The sequence below is a fragment of the Vespula pensylvanica genome, chromosome 1 (genome assembly GCF_014466175.1).
Source record: "Vespula pensylvanica isolate Volc-1 chromosome 1, ASM1446617v1, whole genome shotgun sequence".
In the NCBI taxonomy this organism is placed as follows: Eukaryota; Metazoa; Arthropoda; class Insecta; order Hymenoptera; family Vespidae; genus Vespula; species Vespula pensylvanica.
In genome coordinates, this window is record NC_057685.1 from 12,514,648 (window position 1) to 12,532,777 (window position 18,130).

The 18,130-nt window shown below is 33.7% G+C and overlaps 1 protein-coding gene and 1 long non-coding RNA gene across 5 annotated transcripts in view; both read right to left on the minus strand.

Annotated features, from left to right (window-relative positions):
• The window catches only part of LOC122634679 (histone-lysine N-methyltransferase 2D-like), a 298,047-nt gene that overhangs the window by 205,961 nt on the left and 73,956 nt on the right, over nucleotides 1-18,130 (minus strand). The window lies entirely within an intron of this gene.
• Nucleotides 11,753-16,156, minus strand: LOC122635572. Its single transcript, XR_006328711.1, has 2 exons — nucleotides 15,283-16,156; nucleotides 11,753-15,049 (listed from the first exon to the last, which is right to left on the minus strand). It is a non-coding gene; the product is annotated as an uncharacterized LOC122635572 (long non-coding RNA).

Genomic DNA, 18,130 nt, shown 5'->3' on the forward strand with positions numbered 1-18,130 from the left:
AAATTGTAGAGACGTTTCTATTATAAGATTCTGTAAGTGAACGTCGTATCTACAGACGAAGATAATCCGATATTCCGTTAAGTACTAACCGAATTCTATCTCTTGTACGATACAAAAGGAGTCGTGGCCTTTCGTTTCGAGATGTTATGCGGAAAGGAAAAAATGTAAGGAAGAGAAAAGAAGAAAGGACGAAGAAAGAGTATGAGAAAAAAAGAGAGAATATACGATGCCCTTTATTAGACGCCAACGACGACGACGACGACGACGACGACGACGACGACGACGACGAAGGTGAACAGAGAAGGCAGAGAAGCATAGCCGATTTCGAACTAGCCGAATAGCTCGCCAGAATAGGTCCACCCTAGCATTATCTTCTGTAAGTGGGTTAATTCTTCTCTTCTGGTCTTGCTTTGTTTCCGCGTACCAGTATAGTCAGCGAACGACCTTCGCTTTCCTTCTCTGACACCTCTAATTCCCTCTACCCTCACCCTTCTTACTATCCTCTAAGTCCTCCTTCTCTAGACGCTCGGAATATAATATATTATCTGCAGTTTAATTGCACTTTTATTGTCCAGAAGTCAGAGTGGATTAATCCCGTTCTATCTTAAGACGCATATCTTCGAAACGGTCCAGTTTTCCTACTAACGAGCAAGCAATTTTACTTGCTCTCGAAAGAGCCATTTTTTTCCAATTCCTCGCTATGTCATTTAGTTCGATTCTACTCCATTAACCAGACGCTATCTTGACACTTAGACGGCATTTCAACATTATCGGTAACGTCGGCTATGGATAATTTAGAACTCCTACTTCGCGGTAGCACGTTTATTGAACGTTTCTGAAAGTACAGCAGCGTGGCGTGAACCCGTCGACTACTACTCGCCGTACCGCGGCAACTTCATTTGATCTCTTTGTTTCCACTGTTTCTCCGTCCACGCTAATTATCGCACTCCCGACTAACGATCGCTTGAAAGCGAACCTGACTCAATAACGTCGCTGCCAATGTTTACGATCGCCGTTTCTCTGACGTTGTCAGCGAAATAGCGGCTTCCCGTCGTGCGACTCTAATAGCATATTTAACAGTCCCGTTACGGTTCGCGTGTTTATCGCGTCAAAGAAAACAATTTTCGTTCCTAGTTATTCGATAAAAATATGAAAATTTGAAAAATATTTGATAAATTATTCGAATGTCTACGAGCGAGTGATTAAAATTTTTTCCAAAATTCCTCTACTGCACGAACTCGCAGCAAAAATTTATTGTATCTCAACGACGCGGACGTTACAACTCCTAGCTTTTATCGATCGATATTCGGACGTTATCGCTTATAATGTGGATGCATATCTGTGTATACGCGAGTGAGATAAACCGGAGAGAACGGTTAGATGACTGAGACCGACTGACTGGATATATGCAAGTGCGAATGCGAGAGCATTGGGCGTTCTGGAAATTGGCGGCCGTTATGATCTCACCTATAATATTTCCATTCAAATCGCACGCCATTTTTACGGCAAACTCAAGTATCTACAAAAGAGAACGAATAAGATCGTGGAAATTAGTATTCTTCGAGAACTCGAGCGAGGCAGAATAAAAAGTGTCATAATCCGTAAAGATCGTTTTTTCGTATTAATAAAATCTATTGTTAAATCTACGATAATAAAACGAAAAAAGTTGCAATTATCCTATACGAAAGATCAATGCCTACGAAAAACCGTTGTCCTCGAAACTTGGAATTAATAAAGTGATTTCTTTTTATTATAGAATTAAAACATATACAAAACATTGAAAGAAAAAGTACGTATAGTTTTGGCGTAGCACGAGAGAACTTTCCTGGCGACACAGCGAACAAGTTATTGCAGCTTTTTCCGTAGAAAACTCGAATAAGAAGTATTCTTCGTGAATGCTTGACAATAGGTTCGCGACATTAAATAAAGAAAAGAAGTATTCAAAAAGACGATTCATCTGTCACGTTCTCGAACAAATTTCTAACATCCCGCGAAATAGTTCAGGGTAAGTTTTCACACGGAATTCGGGTACGAGCGGAAAGTATTCTTTGAAAGAGTAATCAATATCGTACCAAATTTTACGTGTCATGTTAGGTCCGCACGCATACAACCGAGAAAGTAGTAAAATCGCCTGTATTATCAGCGAATAAACGAAAATTGAAAAACGTTAAATGTGTGTACGCGTACTCGTACGCGCGATAAAACGCGCAAGCGCGTTCACTACATAGGTAGTCTCTACTATACATCGACGTTACGTTGGTATTCGTGGTGAACGCATTACACTCCTACGCATTATACTCTTACTATCATGCCAACCCGAGCAGTTTCAATATAGATACATAAAGGTAGAAAATCCTTGTCGAATTGCACGGACGGCCATTGTTGGTAGCTCACACAAAGGAACGGCCAATGAAATTCTGAAAGCTCAGAAACCCTTCCCTTTCCAATGGAAGGGTAAAATCGAAGGACGTAAGTTTTCTACCCTTTCAGTTCTACCAGTTTCACGACTTTAGCGATTACGTCTGCAGGGAGAAACGTATGACGGTTAAAGACATTCGACCTTCTATCACTATGAACTCTTCTTTATCTCTTTACGATCGATTTTATTTTCAGCTTGAAAACTTGATTAATACTTTTTAAGAACGCGCTCGAGAAAGAAAGAGAAAGAAACGTGAACCGGTATAATTTCTTTCGTTTTGTGATATCCAGTTCGATTCAATTCCACGAGATCAAGTATTGGATTTGGGATATTACTTAAAAAGACAATTAAAGATCGTCGTTTCGTAAGAAGGAGAGATTTATTTCCATCGTTGCGATCGTAATGCACTTGCCTTTGGAATACGTTTTATACGATTTAGGCTATACAGATAGACTAATCAAGGAAAAGCAAGAAAATCAAAAGAGAGAGAGAGAGAGAGACTAATGTCTAAAGATTTATAAATTCAAAGCTCGTTTTTTGGATATGACGCGAATTTAAAAATATTGCAAAAGATTCACAAGATAAAATATAAAAGACGTGTATAACAATCACCCCTTCTCTTGAATAATTCAATTGAAAATATTATCTTATTTCAAGCAATATATTCATTACGTTATTAATTTGTCGATCTAGTCCTAGTTTTTATTGAATTGCTTAACATTCGCCTGATATTCGTTAAATTTGTATCAATAGATTTGTCAATGCATATTATGAGAATAATGTTATGTTTAGTAAAAGTTTTTTTTATTATTATTGCGTTATTTATTATCTAGATTCTGTTATCATGCACATGATTATTGTATCATGCATATGAGTATTGTGAATGCAAGGATATGTCAATTTAAAGAAAATCTATTATTTTAAAGGTTGTATGTGAGATAGAGAAGAGATATTAAATTATGTGTGTGCAGAATTTTGTTGCTATATTTATGTAATTTTCAATTCGTTTGTGATGATCTATTGTCTCGGCTTTTTAAATCAAATCTAAACGCTTATATAATGTATGTGAATTCAATTTATCAATTTTTGGGATATTCAATTCCTCCAATCTAATATTATTTAATAAATAGGCTTGATGTAAAAGCGTGAAATTATAATTTAGAAGATCTGTTACAATTTTATGTATTAATTCTACTTCAAGTATCTCAAAGTATCTGAATTTGTTCATTTTTACGTGAAATAATTACCTGATATCAATTTGATAAATATAAAGAATATTACATTATTCCTACAAAGAATATCGCATCTTTAAATGTATTCGTAATAATATTCTGCAATAATAATTTGTGCTAACTAATTTATTTTTTTCCCTACCCTTATCTTTTATACCATTTAAAAAAAAAAGTTGCGAATTTATTATATCAAGTGATATAATTCCTTGCATATTGTCTAGTTCATAATGTCTGTCTTAAGTTAGCAACTAAAAATTTCTGATTATATTATATCAAATTTGAAAATAATCCTATCTAATAGATTATCTTTTCTTACATTTTCTATTAGTATTACTTTCAATTTTATTTTTATAATTTTCTATTAATTTATCGTTTTTACTTGAAATTACCTTCAATATTCAGAGCTGATTTTTAAATAATTTTGGGTTACGTCTATTATCATTGTGAACTAAATTTATCTCTCGATTATATTCAGTGTCCGCTGCGCTCATTGTTCCAAAGAGAATTTTGCTAATAACTCCTATAAAGTTGAATACGCCACGTTGCTTTGACCAAGCCAGTTGAAAAAACTTGCTAATGATCCATTTTGGCTTGCAGCAGTCATCTCTTTAACTTTTTTGTCCAAATTCCATATGTCCATGAATATCTTCCCCGATTTAAGCTTCTTGCCAGATTAGATCCTTCAAGTGCCAGTTAAATTACAAACTTTCATTGCCCTATGTATTTAGAACTTCAGTTGATCCAAAGACTTCAGATAGAAAATCGATAGATTCTCGAATTCGCGGATATTTTATGGTAACTTATCCTTATATGTAGCAAGTACATAAGAGCCCAGTTATATTTAGATTTACAAATTTACATCGGTTTTTACGAATTAACATAATTATGTTAATTCTATGATTTTCCGTATTAAAATGTTTGTTTCAGAAAATATTCCACGAACATTGGAGGAATACAGTGGAATTTATCTGAATTCTTTTCTTTGCATGATCTTTAATAAATTGTATCCTGCTTTGTCGCGGGATCGTTGCAAAACAACGACTATTCAAATAAATTCAAGCGTATTCCGTGTCCAAATGTGTTGCATATCTTCGGAAATACAGGTTTTCGCTCGAGAGTATACAAAATGACCTTCTTTATTCTTCTTTCTTCGATAGTGATTTTATCAGTATGTTCTGTTCCTTCTTGTAAGCATATCGGCGTGTAGTTTTTTGTTCCATACGATAGCATCGGTATTTCAAAAATTTGTATGTTTCCTTTTAACTGCTGAATTGTTAAAACAGGATTACGCGAAAAAGCGTCTGGGTTTTAACGAGTTCTTTTTATATTTTATTTCATATTCATATTTTTCCAATCCGTTTCGCCATCGCATAAATCGTGATATGGATCTTTATTGTTGTATAATCATTTCAAAGATTTATGATCGGTAATTGTGCTGAACTTTTTACCGTATAAGTAGATAAGCTCGGTAGTGCTTTATGGCCCGTACAATTACAATGAAATTTTTTTCAGTTGTTGAATAATCGCGTTCGGTAGAATCCAAGGTTCTGCTAATATAGGACATAGTCATCTTGAAGTAAGTAAGTAAGCATGTATCATTTCGTTGCAAACATCTGTTGTTAAAATGAACTTTATATCGAAATTCAGAAACTGGAATAACACTGTCTCATTAGTTAATACTTTTTCCAATTTTGAAAAAAATATTTATTATTTTGGTTCGAATTCGAAAGGAATCGTTTTGATTAAATATGGATCGAGTTATCGTTCTCTTTTAGATAATCCTTTTATAAATTTCCAGTAATAATCCATTTTGGTGACAACCATTTTATAAATTTCCGGTGATAACCTATTTTGGTGGCAAACCTTTTATAAATTTATCAATTTATAAACTTATAAAAAATCGTTTTATAAAATTAATAAATTTTATAAATTTAAAATTCTAAAAATTGTTTTATTCGCTTCTGCAAGAAGCGCGTGGTTCTGCAAAATTTTATACAGTTTTTAATTTCTCCAGATTAAAAAGCTGCGATGACGTTCTAAATATTTTAATTTTAATTTCAAGTATTCATATTTGTTAGGTTGTAATTTTAAAACATGTTTATGGAATAAAGCAATTAAATTAAATGCGGTTAATTTCTAGTAATCATATATATATATATATATATATATATATATATATATATATATATATATCTTCTACGTTATTATATTCTAATAAAAATATAACAAATTATCAAAAGTGGGATATCAAACAAGAAGATATATGCATGATTGCAATATGTGAAAATTTTGCAGAGCTCGATATATAGATTGATAAAACGTGGCTGGAACATATGAAAATTTTATGAAGTTCACTATATAATATATATGGATTGCAAGAACGTGGTTGGAACGGTGTAATCACGACTCCGGTTGGAATATCATACTGTTAGTTACATGATGTACTGATAATCTGGTAGTCGTAAAAAGAGCATCGATACACGAAAAATATCGATTATGAATACGAAGAGTAAAAGAGAGATGATAAAGTAACATTCTAGTAATTATCGGACATATTGAGGAAAAAGAGAAATAAACTAATTAAATCTTCAAATGAATAACTGATATCAATAATATTAAAGTAAAATAACAATGATGATCAATACGAAGAGAAGTGTTGATGAAGTAGCGACAGAAATACAGTTATAACCAATACAAAGAGGAGAAAAATGTGGTCGAAGATGAACAAACGGTAATAAGTATAACTGATACAAATATATGTTTTCTTACATTCCCAATAACCGCATGACATTTTGAAAATATAAATGAAATATTAACGATATTCGATCCGATTAAAAGAGATCTTGATATTGAAAGATAGATTGAAAAAATTCACGAGTATATATATATATATATCTGTATACGTGAAACGATACAGTATTCAAGAATTATGAATTGGTCAAATTAAGAAAAGTGGCAAGGAAGAATAGTTTTCTCTTCAAGCTGATGTCAATAGACAGGACCTTATTCAAGAAGATCTTCCCCATTCAAGGAAAGTCCGATGAGGAAACGCTTAGTTGGACAAGAAAATAATAGAAAGACAGGACAAAACGTAACAATTATTACGAAAGGCTAATCATTGTCAAAAGCAGACATATCAGATTTGAAAACAGTGGAATAGATAATTGAGAGGCTAACAACCATAAAGGGGGACTATTTGGGACTTCTCTTAAGGTATGTAAAACCTAGTCAATTGCTACTCGATTTCAAAAATGCTAAACATTTCCTACGCGAGACTATTAACCGCATCATAAAAAAGAAAGTAAAACATATGGAAATAGGAATGGCATAATAATGACGTGCTTCAATCGTAAAGAAGGTAGTGATACCACTAATGAGTGCACAAAATGAAAATTAACATATGTTTTAAAGGAAATTAAATAGTTATTATGTGAAGGATTGAAGAACGAGAATAATGAGAACACTAAGAGTAAGAGCGATAGTTTCGTACGATATAAATGCAACTACATCAAGTCAAGTCCTATGCATTGAATCAAAACGAAAGCACATACTTGCACATACAATGTTTAAATTAATAATATTCGTATCATTATCGGATTTATGTTGATCTTTGAAGTTCATAGCGTAACGCTAAGGTAGGATATTTTAATTTCGAAAAATTAACAGGCTACAGAAACAGATGTGTTATACCAATGGGAATGTTGACTGCAAATTTCACTATTGATGAAATCAAAGCAAAAGTGAAGATCCGTGTCGCTTCGATGAAATATCAAAGCATTCCTTTGATCATAGGATATCCTTAGACTGAACAGGAGCATATTGAAATCGCGAATCGAGCAAATAAATTATTAATAAGAAAATCTGAGCACAAACAGAATTATGTACCGATGGGGAATCTATAAAAACATTAATTTGGGCAAAAGATGTAATAGTAATTCTCAATAAACTATTTGGATTGCATAATAATTTATATTGCAATGCATCATTAGGATTTTTGTTTTAAAATTGGAATATACTCGAGGACGATTGAGGAATGGGTCGTAAAGATACACTTTTTAAAAAACTTTGATTATTTCTATATATAAAAATAATCTTTTTTTATAAATTGGTACAAACATTGAGTTAATAGATATCTGATTTTTTGAAAAAAGAACATATGACTGTTTAAATTTATATTTGGATCCATTAAATCAGAAAAATTAGAAAAGATTTAAAGTCACTATTCAGTCTTTCATATTTATATCCTTCTCTAATGGTGCATCTTGCAGTGATATAACTAGATACGATGCAACGTCAGTATGGATTTTTTTACGATATGAATGTATAAAAAATAATAAATATAATTGATACGTATAATAATTAGTATATAAATTTGATACAAAAAACAAAATTTTATCGAATATTTTGAAAAAATAATGATTAGTAAATATATATATATATATTATTATTATTATTATTATTAAATATATCCACTAATTATTATTTTCATAGAAATGAAAACATATTTTCATTTATATAGAAGTAATATATAATATAAATATATATTCATTAATTATTATTTTTGATAAAATGATTGCTTATTTTTGTCATAAAATTATCTGTCCACAGCTCATTAAAATATCCGAATGAGTTACAATAGCTTCTTCATGTGAGCATCGCGAAACACGTTCCCTTGCGTTTGGAATGGATCAGGAAATCTGAGCATCAGTTTACGCATACAAACAAGCAGGCAATCATCTACTTCAGAGAAACAAACACACATCACTCAAGCGTGTATATGAAAATTAGTAGTTGAGGTACGAGCTTCTTCTCTTTTGCCGCAGATTTCTAGGGACGCCACTATACGAAACTTATTTTTGACGAAAAATGTCGAAACAGCGATTACGCCAACATTGAGTCCAGGCATAATTCTTGACCGATTTTGATGAATAAGGTCTTATTTTAAAGAAAAAAACGAGAACATGATTCTTTCGAATTCTAAAAAAAGATTTATTTTTATGCATAAAAAAAATGAAAAAACATCAATTCTTTTACACGATCTTTTTAAAAAAAAAAAAGCAGTTTTTTTAAAAAATCAAGAAAGTTATTTTCTCACTTAAATCTTCATCTTTAAAATGAGGCTTTGTTCATCGAAAATCGATCAAAAATTAAGCCTGGACTCATTGTTGTTGTAAACCATTATAAAATCAGAGGTGATGAACAGCCTTAACGAAATATTTGTAAAGTGAAGATTTGCAGTAGTACGAAAATAACTTATATTTAGAAGTAAAGAAGAAGAAAACATTGATCAAGTGAAGAAGACAAATAAAGAAAGTGATAGTAATAGCAATAATAATTTAGAATATTATATTTTTCGTTTTATGTGTTTCTTTTTTGTCGTTTTATGATTTGTAATTGTTGTTTGTCTTTGATAATAAATAATAAATGAATTTATTTTTCGATTTGAAGAAAAAGTGAAGAGAAAGTGCTTGTACTTTTACCAAAAATTTTTGTTGTAATAGTGCTGAAGGCTGAGCTCATCCGTTATCAATAAAAAAATTAAATTACTACGATAATAAAAAAATCTGTAAAAGAATCTTTAAACAATTTATAGTTCTTTATATTATAATTAAAATTACAGAGGTCTATGAAAGTGAAAATTTTTAACATTTGTATCACACAATGGCATTTTCATAGAGTCTTTTATCCACCCAATTTTTCAATTAATCCCAATTTAGTAACAATGGACGACAAAGGCCTGACGATGGTAACTGTGTTAAATATTATTGGCGAGTATCTCGCAATCAATGAAGGAACAACCATTACGGAGAACCGATAATATCTAACAAGAAAAATGCGACAAAGGAAATGAACATAGATCCCATTATACCAAAAAACGTTAATATCGAATTTTCGAGAGAACAAACTGATAAAGTCGTAAATATTCTTAAGGAGTTACAACCGTATAAAATTTTCTTTCGCATTTCTTTTATTTTGCTTTTTCTACGAATATATCCTGGAAATTTCACATCGAAATTCGTAGAATTGAGGAAGTTATAGAATTCTGAGTTAAACGCGTTCTAGTTCTACTACTTAGAGTTGCGCGCACGGAAAATCCGGTCTAGTGGTATTTTGGGTTTCACTTGTCTTTTGTCAAAATAACTGAGGAAATCCCCTTATATATCTGATTAATATTCATAAAAATACGTGATATACACGAATTGCTTGGAAAGTCCAGAGAAGCAATGCATCGATCGTGAAAATTGCTGCAAATATTGCAGCATGCATTTTGAACGAAGGTGCCACTGCATATTTGCTCCTGATGCACTCATTGAATATCGATATTGGCCGAAATTGCGTTCCGTACTTCGAGTACCAAGATCGAGAGCGCATCGATTCAGATGAAATTCAAACGCAGGACGCAACACGCGAAGGAGAATTTCTCGCAGATATCAACAATTCTCTTCCCATGAAACAGCAATTGCTACTGAGGATACTCTATAGGATTCTGGAATTGATGACTAGAGATAAAGTTAAAGATTCTCTTCGCTAAACAATAGTAGAATCGTACTTGAAACATTACTCATTGTTTCCATAGCCGATTGACATAATACTTAGAAAACAATTCAATGGATCGTTTTCAAATTTATACAAAATACTCTTAGAAACATTTGGAGATCGTTTTCATGATCTTATTTTTTTTTTTTTTTTTAATAAATCGTAAAATAGTTAAACAATACTATCTTATGCTGAAAGTGAAGGATCAATTGAATAGATTGTGATTAAACATGAAGGTATTATAGTATTATAGTAGACCTAAAATAGCGGATAGTATCAGATAACGATGGCTAAAGACTTTAAACATATTACCGATTAATATCATCGATTTATTGGAATGTCATTCGGGCCTTATATAATTGAATGATATTATTATCCTATCAGAAACTATCGAAGAAAGAATAGATAAACTTCGAAAGATTTTTAACGCATTGCGAGCAACAAATTTGATCATAAGGTTAGACAAGTGTTAGTTTTTACAAAAGATAATCAAATAGCTAGGATTCGAAATTGATGTAGATGACATAGCTCCAGGAAAAAGAAACTTGCTAATATAAGAAATTACTTATTACTTAAAGATACAAAAATTATTACTTACAGATATAAAACTAATTTCGAAGATTCGTAGAACGTTTTGCTTTCTGTTAAATATTATCATATTTAATAGAATTATTACAAAAGAATCCCAAATATTGCTGGAATGAAGCGTAGAATAAAGTATTTCAAATTTTAAGAAGTCATTTATGTAATTTAGTTATATTGAAGGTTTATAATTCTACGAGACATACTAAAATATACAAACATATATAAAAGCGAAATAGACGATGTGTTGTTGCAAGAAGACTGTTAACGCACACAGATCCACCCTTAGACATTCGTAGAACTTTGTCTTTAGAGTTATATATCACCATAGAGAGTATTTGCCGAGATTTGAGATCGTATCAAGAAGGTGAAATAGTTTTAATTAAGAGCGACATATCTAACGGTCAAAGTAAGAAATTAGAACAGAAATACACAACTCCTTTAATTGTGAATATATACGAAATCGTGAAGGTATTTGATAACGATAGATATTTGATAAAGGACATTGAAGGAGAATAACAGAGTTAATAAATTTTATAAAGCTATCGTAGATATAGATAGAGTGAAATCTATCAATAATCAATGAATCCTATATTTGATATGCATGATAATGTATTGATTAACGATTATAATCAAATTGTGTATTGAATATTTTGTGAATTGCTGCATGATCGTATTGTAATAATTGATAACTTCGACGAGAAAGCCGAAAATCACAGGAATGAACGAATTGTAACAATCAAGTTGCAGGAATAACGACATGTAGAACTAATACATTGTATTGTATATCCGCTAGGATTAAAATCAGTCGTGATTAGATCGTTAAAGTAAGCGCATTTAATTTCTAGTAATAATTTATGTTTATCATTATATTCTTTTATATCATTATATGCTAATGCAAATCTAACGCTAACTGATCGATATTTGTGAACTGAATAATACGAATCTTGCCTTATTAATTAATTTATTAAAAAAAAAAAAAAAAAAATTGAAATCTATAACGATGCACCGTTTATTTTTTCCCAAAACGTCTTACTTCTTTATAACTACACACACAGCGAGAAATTAAATAGTGAATTTGACAGTTTTATATTTTACGTATCTCCTCTAACATATCCCATACTTCGCGCTTGATTTCTTCTCGATGCATCGGCAGATTATCTGTATTGTTTTTGGTTTATGACCTTGTCCTCGATCAATTCAATTTTGTGGAGAACTAAATTGGTTTTAGGTAATGGTTCTCTGGATAGATAGAAACGATCATTACACTATCTCGATATTATCGATCACACGGAATGACGATAATTTTCAAACAGAATATATATTGCAATAACGTATTTTCTTTTAATAATTTTATGCGCCTATAGTCATGATGAAAGTAGAGAATTTTATCAATGGACGATGAACTCGCCTAGGAATATTATAGTCCTTCGTCTCACATCTACTAGAGAATTCTCATCGCGCAGGAAGGATTGTCCTATTACGCCATCTTGTTCAATCGGAAAGTTATCCTACTATTGCAAATATGTAGGTACGTATGTCGCAATCTATTTCACAATTTTCCGTTGTTGTTAAAATTAAATGGCTTATTCCTGTGAGCTTCCTGACATTCCTGCTGATTTTGTGTCCATCGATGTAGAGTCGTTTGATGACGTTAATCCCGACATTGGTGTCTGCCAAGAATCTAACAGGTTTACCAAGTATGCGTATAATAAGTTCGACTGCTCTTGCTCCATCGATTCTATATAACTTATCTTGAGGATTTGTCAGTGGTCGTGTCGCGTTCGAAACTTTGAGAAAATTTGGGCAGTTGCGCGTGAAATGGTTTGATCCATTGCATCGATAACATCTTACAGGGGACGATGTGGATATTATAAGCCTGTTGGGCCTGTTTATAGATACGTTTATTATCCTCAGGTCCTCCCTACTTGATGTTTAACTCGAATGGAAGATAGTGCCATCTGTGTGATGTTCGATAATGAAATACGATTTCATAGGAAAATCTTATTGGACGATACATTTATCTTTAAGTGTCAAATCTTGAGCTTCTTTCAGTGTCACAAGTCGATTATCAGTAATCATCTCCTAATCCACGTAGCTATAAATTTAGCCTTATCTGTCTTTCGTCCATGAGTGAATTACGCTTATGATCGGCTGTTAAATTAATTTTATTACTAGTGTATAGTAGCCCGTTCGATAGCAATCTGTCGATAGTTCATAAATCATTTATTATTATCTAAGATGGTTTCCTGTAGTTTTTGAAAACAAAAGCTTATTTTTGTCTGCATTACATCTAAAGATTTGTATCCTTCGAATTGTGTACGCTATACGTTAATTCCCATATTAACGTAATCATAAATTTATAATAAATACGTTTACGTATCTCTCATATGTGTAATCAAGTAGCCTTTTTTAATTAGGATGAATTTTATGTGATCTTTTTAGTTTCGCAAGCCCCGTATGCTATTCTTGTTACATTTCTTTCTATTCGTGATAAAAATGATTTAGACTATTTATCAAAATCCGATTAATGCTTAACTACACTTCGCTAAAATCTTGAAATTCTTTCTTCTTCTTCGAAATTTATCCTCGATGGCTAATCGTTTCCTATCTTCATTTTCATGCTCGATTCTATCGATTATATTTCTAACTTCAGTCATTGCGGAACTGACGTCCTTTTCCTCTACAAGTTTTTATCTTTTCAAATCGAAATTACTTTAGTCGCGAATATCAAGATGACTTCTTTCACTTCTTTCATTTTTTGCATGTCCATAATGAATTTTTCCATACTTATCGTATTAATTATGATTATAGACGAAATAGAATTATCTTTCAAAGTGAAGTTTACAAATAATCATCGTCAAAGAGTTAACAACGAGTACGATTAATGTCAATAGCTTTCTATTTAGAGCAAAATCATTCTTTTCATTGTAGTCTATTGTATTTTATTTCTTCTAAATTTCTATTTCTTCTACACCTCGATGAAAACACCCAAATTCTTGATACACAAACACTCGCTCGACAGTACCAATAGGAATCAAATACTAATTTTATTGCTTTACACGAATGCGATTCCACTTCTGGTATCAGAATTGCCCGATTCAACTCAATCCCTCGAGATCAAGTACTGGATTTAGAGTATTACTTTAAAGAGACAATTAAGGATCGTCGTTTCGTAAAAAGCAGAGGTTTATTACGACAAAGTACAGAGGTTGACAATTGTAATGTATTCATTCTTAGTGTAGTTAAATACCTTTTATACATTATAAACGAACGCTAGATAGATCGATCAAAGAGAAGTAGGAAAATGAAGAGAAAAATCAATGTCGAAAGATCTTCAAAGTTTGCATATGACGCGAATTTAAGAATATATTAGAAAATTGTATCGATAGTAAGAAAAAATAAAGGATGAGTGAAAAAAAAAACAGGAAGAGATTGTTTACAAAATAAGATACAGGAGATACACATAATAGTTTTTTCGACTAGCTATTCGTTTTCTATGCCACGAAGCAAAGCTTTTGTTCCTTTTTATCTTATTTCTTTACTCGTTCCTTTACGTTCCTCGTGAATGACACGAGTTCGCCATCCAGCACGATTTTCGAGAAAATTTCGCTGAGTGCCGGTGTAACAATGGCCGTATACCTTTCAGTGAAACTTTCGAGGGACTTCGTTAAATTCGAAAAAAGAAAACGAAAAAGAGCGGGAAAAGGATGAGATAGATCGAGAAGGAGAGGGAAAACGAAATTCAATCTTTCGGTCAAAGAAAAGTTAAAGCAGCCATCGGCTTATCGGAAAGTTACCGCCGTGTGTACCCACCGCTCTCCTCAGAAACGGATTTCGGTCTTCGGGACATATTTAATTCCCCTCGAGGCGGTGCACCACCGTAAATTAGAGAGGTTAGAGCGATTCTAAAAGTAACTTTGAAAGTGTCCCGAACCTATTCCAGACCTGGGAAGCTCACAATCGAGATCCGATTTAGTGACTGTTTTATTGTCCTTCTCTAACAGCCGTTGTTCTAAGTTGGATCAAGGAATGTCTAGATGACTTTAATTAACGAAATGAAAGTTCGCTTAAACGAGACACGGTCAAGGCGACATATGTTTTTCAAGTCCATAGAAATGGTCCAGAAATGGTCGACTACCGAAGAAACGCTTAAACGTGCGACTTTGCGTTTTGTCGAAGCAGGTAACCTACCGATGCCGTCCCATGAATGATACATGAACGAGCCTTGGGATCCTCTCGCATGCTATTACCACCCGTAAATCGTCCCTCGGAAAACCTACGAACAGGAATACTCAGTTTCGTTTGCATAACATCCATGCGGATAGCCACAGCTGCGAAACCAAAGAGAAAATGCACAAAGAAAGATTTCATTGTTTACATAGTCGAACGGAAATCAAAATAAAACGGGATTCTGATTACTTTCATTTACGTATCATCACGTTTATAAAACATCGTGGAAAATTATGCCGTGTAGGAAGTCGAAGAACGACGAACAAATTTTAAACGTACCTTAATCCCCTATCCACCCCTCCTCATCTTCCATCGAAGAACGTAGACGTATTTACCATAAATTTTCTCGGTGCATAAGCGCCGTTTATTTCCCAAGGCTGCCGTCCTTTCACAGTCGAATCGCTTAGAAAAACATCATTTTTGTCATGCAAACGTCCCGTGATCTTAGAATACGACGATCTCTCGTTTATCGATTAGAAAATTAAAAAGGAGTATCGATGCTATACGAAGCGCGTTCTCGGAAGTAAACACAGGGAACGGAATGAACGGATAAGGAAAAGGTTTGTTCGTTCGATGAGATTCCAGCGAATATTAAGCCCGAGTTGGAGTGGCTTATGCAAATGACTTATTATGTGCTCACTCGGTGCTCCGTAGATTTTATTACGGCGTTCAGCCTCGGGTAGGCAGGGAACGCTTTAATTGGTATGTAAATCGTGTCTGACCGGGGATTCGTGGCGAGCACGCGCGAGCGAATACGAAGAACCAAACGCACACGTATCTCCGTCGTGTTCACGTTTATCGTTTATACGCCCTCGTAATTGTTGGCTTTATCGTACATTATCACTATCAACGATATAGTATATATATATACGTAAGCCTAAATCGATCGGCATAGACCGTATACACGTCTACGTATACCTATAGATTTATATACGCGGCCTACTTGATAAAGCCGAAAGAAATTCTTAATTAATCGCGAAATTGATTCTTAATTATTCTCTAGTTTTGACTATCAGATTTCTACTAGAATCTACATGACAACGCATTTAACTCCGTATCGCAAATAAAAGATCATTTCGTCGATACGTTCGCCCGTTTATAAAAATCCATGAGATCCGTAATAGCGTCGTACAAGAGTACGAAAGCACGTGAGGTTTCTCTCTTTTTTTTTTTTTTTTTTGCAACGCGTCGAAGATTTTCGATTTGAAGAAGCTACAGAAGGAGAGGAAAGAGAGACGGAGACAAAGAAAGAAAGAAATTCGGTACCTACATACTCGTTTGCAAGCTGCTCGCAAACGGTGAGGTACGTCTCGCGACTACGCGTCTTTGGTTGGGCTAGTAAAAGAGGAAATATGAAAGTCGACGAAATGCTTCTCGCGCACCTCTACGGTGTAGTCCCATTCCACTCTTTCAATCTCTCTCTCTCTCTCTCTCTCTCTCTCTCTCTCTCTCTCTCTCTCTCTCTCTCTCTCTCTCTCTCTCTCTCTCTCTCTCTTTCTTTCTTTCTCTCTGTCGTTGCTGCTCTTCCCTACGCCGCCCGACTTTGCATCCAATTCCGCTCGCTTCTCTTTGGAAATCTCACGGTAGCTTGCGCTAACGAGAATATGACGATGTTTCTCGACGACGTTCCGTGCGTTTCTACGTTTCATTCTTCCGACGTATTCCCTACAGGTGGAAACACGACGACTATAACAACGACGACGACGACGACGACGACGACGACGACGACGACGACGACGACAACGACATTGGTTCGAAATGGTAGTAGTAGCTACAACAGCGACGAAGCTAAAAGAGAATCGCTCCAGTTTTGTTCGTTGCTTGGCGATGCTAGAAAATCAGGACGATGAGTTTTATCGCGGTGGAGAATTACGTGTATATATCTACCAACAGATACACGTATAATACAATGATAGAGAGAGAGAGAGAGAGAGAAAGAGTAAAAACACAATCGTATTTCTTATACCATTTTCACCATCGACCGTTCACCGGTTAACGGAGAAAAATATTCTATTAAAATATGTTATATTTTCGATAATAAATATCACGTTTATGTCTGATAAAAAAAAAAAATATGAACGAATGCAATATTGACTGGACTTAAAAGAAAAAGAAAAAAAAGAGAGATATAGATACAAAGAGGGAGAGAGAAAGAAATCGAAGCCGATTCCAAGCGAAATTCACTCGGCGAACTATACTACGAGCTTCATCTTGTTGAAACAACGAGCTCCCGAGGAGATTAAAAAGTTGTCAACTGCTCCGTCTTTTCCCACCCTTTACTCTCGTTCGTATTCTTGTATATCTCCTGGGAAACTTTGCTAGTTAGGATCTCGCGCAATGCGTTCCGAAAGAGAAGATCTCCCTCTCCTCACACCACTTCTTCTATCCAACCTAAAGGAAAGCCGTAGAAAGCATGGAGACTGAGTAGAAAAGCTGGTAGAGATGTTCCCCGCCTATTCTTTCATCCTTCTCAGAACTTGGTCGTATCTACATTAGGAAAGAGAATGAAATTTTGATGCTGCCGTATGATCTCATCCTGTTTTGTTTTAGAAACGCAACTTTCTTTCTTCTCTCTTTGTGAATTCTTATCACGATATATCAAGTCCTATAAAGATATACCTATCTGCACACATAGACGACTTTCACCCATCCATTTTATACCGGAATTATCGATAAAATTCTACCTCTTTCGTGTTACCTCTTTGGAGGCGAGAATAATGTTATTAGTTTTCTGTAGAACAAATAACTCGTTTAGAGATCGCTTCCTAAATAAAATTACACGTTCGTACTATATCCCCGACATCGTTCGCAATGCAATCGTGGCAAAATTAATTATGGAGTAAGAATCGCTCGATTCATGTTCGTTTCATGAACTTGTAGATGTCGATAAGTATTTTATATCATTAACTACGATAGAACGAATACATGTATACATAATAGATATTTACATAAGTAAATATGTACTGTATATATTTAAGGAATATGCATCCACGTATAAGAGATCAGAGATCAAGTACACTTAAAATGATACACACACACACACACACACACATACACATATGTTTATAAAAAAGAGATGAGAAGAATTATGAATAAGTGTGTCTGTGAAAGATAAGAAAGTTTCAGC